Source organism: Aplidium turbinatum, chromosome 1, assembly GCF_918807975.1.
Source record: "Aplidium turbinatum chromosome 1, kaAplTurb1.1, whole genome shotgun sequence".
NCBI lineage: Eukaryota > Metazoa > Chordata > Ascidiacea > Aplousobranchia > Polyclinidae > Aplidium > Aplidium turbinatum.
This window is the reverse complement of record NC_137472.1, coordinates 16,703,822-16,708,129: the sequence shown is the minus strand read 5'-3', so window position 1 is coordinate 16,708,129 and position 4,308 is coordinate 16,703,822.

Genomic DNA, 4,308 nt, shown 5'->3' with positions numbered 1-4,308 from the left:
AATTTTTGTTGATATTCATTTCTTAGGCTAAGATCCTTGCAGAAGTTCCAATCAATTTTTTGTTTCTTTTTAAGTTTCTTATCTTTTTGTAGTCTGAGTCTAAACTTGGCAACCAATAGGTTGTGATCGCTGTCGCAGTCGGCTGTAGGAATTGTGGAAGCATCTGTGATAGTATTTCGAAATTTTTGAAATGTCAGAATATAGACAATTTGATTTCTCGTGTGATTATCAGGACTCTTCCAAGTCCAAAGTTTATCAGGGTTTTTCATAAACCAAGTGTTGGCAATGTACAAGTTTTGTTCGTGACACCATTCAATCAATGTTGTGCCTCTTTCATTCATGAATCCTAAACCGTTGTTTCGAGTTGCTTTTCCATGAGCAATATTTCCGACCTTAGCATTGAAGTCACCCATTATAATTGGTTCGGTATTTCATTGTGTTTACAGTTTTGTAGAGCTCTTTCAATGTCGCCGTAAAATGTGGTAATTTCTTCATCACAAGCAGTAGGCTAGCCTACTTGTTGGCGCATACACGGTACTTGTATTAGACTAATGTCATGTTGTAAGTTCTTTAGTTTTACGAGAAGAACATGGTCTGAAATTGCCCAGAACCCAGACAAATTAGCACAAACTTTGGGATGAAGTATTATTCCAACTCCATTAGAGTGTTTTTGATTTCCTGAGTAAATTACATTGTAACCATTCTTCCTTATTTGCCCATTATCGTTCCAACGCATTTCAGCCAAACCAAGAATGCTGATCTTCAAACTTTCCATTTCTTTTTCAATGTTTCAAACTTTTATTTTCAATGTTTTGTTATTCCATTTTTTTCTGAGTTTCTTTTTCATTTGTTGATGTGTTGTTTGTGGGGCAGTAGCATTGTGACGATCTGGTCCAGCCTGCCCACAAACTGGAGTCCCACCGAGCGAGGAACCTCCCAAAGGGATTGTTCCCTTTACGCTGTTCTTGTTATACTTTATCTTTGTAATATTCATGAGGTACGTTGAGCCATGATTTGACTAGCACAGGCCATTGCTAGTGCCAGAGCTCCGTTGGCCTACTAGGACTTTGCCCCAGCGTTTCCCGATCCTTACTACGAGGAAGTGGAGCCTATGCACTAAATTGCAAATATGCTGTTTGTCTTCAATAGCCTATGAATCTTCAAATACAAATGTTAGTCTTTAGGCTAGCACTAGCCTATATAGTTGTCATAATCATAAGTTTCCTCAGCTACTTCTACACTTTTTCAATATAGACTTGGTTCGAAAAAAATGACAAAACATCAGAGATGTTAAATCTACCTTTTCTAAGATCTTGATCTAGCAGTCCTGATTGGTTTTAAAGTTTTACCTTCCGACTGACAAAGCCTTTAATAGGCCTATAGGTTATTCCAGGTAGTTTCGCATACTTGTAGGTAGAGGCTTTAGATGCAGGGCCGGTTACCGAGATTAGCACAGTGAAGTTTTCCAGGTGTTGTTGAATTATTGTCGCTGGGGAACTGTTCCATCCATTTGGTGCCGCTGAATGAAGATCAGTTCTAAAATGCATTGCTCAAGCGCACACCCCGAGATCCGAACCAGTACCGCATGATATTGTACGAACCTGAGTTCTGATCCTATCCTGATCCGATGGTTTTGCAATTTTAAAAGATTCTGCCAATTTTATACAGTATTAGGCTACCTTATCTTTTGCTAGAACTTTGTGACAATGTTTGCTCAAATATTCAAAATTAACTTAAATGGGCTTACGAGTTGGAAACAAAAGCCCTTCGTTGGCGGAAAACCTTTTTATAGACATTTGCTATGTTGACGTGTATTATTCTGGCTGTGATGGTCACAAGTAAAATTAACTGAAACATCAAGCCTTCATAATCGCTCAACTAGATGTTCAATCAAAAATGATAATTAGCTACTTTGTTCCTCTGTATGCTACTACCAGTGATGTACGCGCATATCAAAAATATTGACGTCGTCAGCGTAAACGCAAACGTTCAAAAAACCATACGCCGTATGCGTCAACGTAACCTGTAAAAAAAGGTGCCGGCGGCGTCAGAAACAAACAAGCTTTATTTTGAATTTCCATGAAGAAACACAAGCATCTGAAAGTGTTCATCTGACAGTTTGCTGCGTTTTGGTTTCAATATGAATTAATTTGCCCATTGAAAACATTCTTTCAACTGCAGCGCTGGAAGGTATTGGCGTGTTGTAGCGAAAAAAAGACATTAAAAAGTATGCGTTGACGCTATACGCTAAAAAAAACGCAAAAAATTTACGGCGTAGCCTCCAGCGAAAACTATCCAAATAATGTGGCCGTAAGCGTTAGCGTAAACAAAAAGTCTACGCCGCAAGTATGCGGCGTAGAATTTGCGGTGTATAGCCTAAGTAGCCTACATTAGGGTGGAGTGAAAATAACTTTTTATAAAATTTTTATTAGCTTGGGGTTGGAAAACTTGCCAATTAACTTACTATACTAAAACTAATTGTGCAAAATTAGAATGTAATCTGACGAGAGCTTGATCTGCCACCAGCCACTTGAAAATTTACCATTGGGCCATTCCGTGTCAACTCACACAGTCAAGAAATTCGACCTCTTCAATTTTTCTTAAACTTTACACACCTTTTCACTATCATATATAATGAACACCTGCAAAATTTTAGTGAAATTTATTGAGAAACACGAGAGTTATAAAGCGTTTAGTTTGGGGGGTCTGCCGAGGGGGCACAATTTTTTTTTATTTTTAGCCATGTTTGAGGTCCTATTACTGCTTAAGTAAATTAGGTAAGAACCTAATTTTTTACAGGTGATAGTACTTCTGCCAAATATTGAAAAAATAACATCGTTCATATTGTCACTTTAAAAGGTCAAAGGTCATAGACATCCAAATGTGGCCGTTTCTAGCTCTCGATTAAAATTTTCCAAAATTTTAAAACCTTGCCAAGATCCTATTTTTGATTGGTTTTGGCTGACATATAAAAGAAATGTTGTTTACAGGATTTTCTATGAACTGAGAAAATTTCAGTACAAAATTTTAAAGGGGTTGGGAGGTATTTAATGTGAAACATGGGTCGAAATGACAATAAGCAAAAAAGAGGTCGTTTTAATATACCGGTTACCCATGACCCCAGTAAAAATTTACACTGATTTTTCATAGAGAATCCTGTAAACAACATTTCTACTAAATTTCAGCCAAAACCAATCAAAAATATAGGGTCTTGGCAAAGTTTTAAAATGTTGGAAAATTTTAACCGAGAACTGGAAACGGCCAAATTGGATGTCTATGACCTTTGACCTTTTAAAGTGACAATATGAACGATGTTGTTTTGTCAATATTTGGCAGAAGTACTATCACCTGTAAAAAAATAAGGTTTTTACTTAATTTACTTAAGCAGTAATAGGACCTCAAACATGGCTAAAAATAAAAAATTGTGCCCCCTCGGCAGACCCCCTCAAACTAAATGCTTTATAACTCTCGTGTTTCTTAATAAATTTCACTCAAATTTTGCAGGTCTTCAGCATATAAGATAGTAAAAAGGTGTGTAAAGTTTAAGAAAAATTGAAGAGGTCGAATTTCTTGACTGTGTGTATTGACACGGAATGGCCCAATGGTAAATTTTCAAGTGGCTGGTGGCAGATCAAGCTCTCGTCAGATCACATTCTAATTTCCTACATCTATGGTTACTACAAAACTTCAACGAAGCATCAAGTACGGTATAGTAGAGTAAAAATATGGAACTCAATCCCACTAGATATTTAAAAAAAATCTTTTGACTCATTTAAAAAACTTTACAAAAACTATCTTTCCAGTGGCTCTGATCTAACTGCAGAATATTAAAGTTGATTGCAGTGTAATTTATTAATGTGGACCGATACTCTTTAAGCTTTTGATCGTTGATTATCAACATCTAACATTGGAACTTGTAATTGTGACATATCATGGATGCAAGTTTGTTTCTGTCTTGACTCTTTGTTGCTAGTGTAGATATTTTAGTGTAATATTTACTAAATGTTTATCATCGAATTGGCTGAGGGTGGCTGCTTGACTCAAAGACCGTCATGGTCACTTCGCAGCTTCTCGTTGTGATTTACTTACATCAACGATGCAGTAACGATGCAATTGTACATTTTTTCTTTTTCTTTGTTTCAATTGTGTTCGTTAAGCGTGCTGCATCATTTAGTGATTTTACTATTATGATATTGCACAACAAAATAAACCAATCAATCAATCAACTAAACTTTAAAAATAGTTTTATTTCTGAAAATAAAAGATGGCAACGCTGAAATGAATAAACAAAAGAGGAGTCGAGGTTGT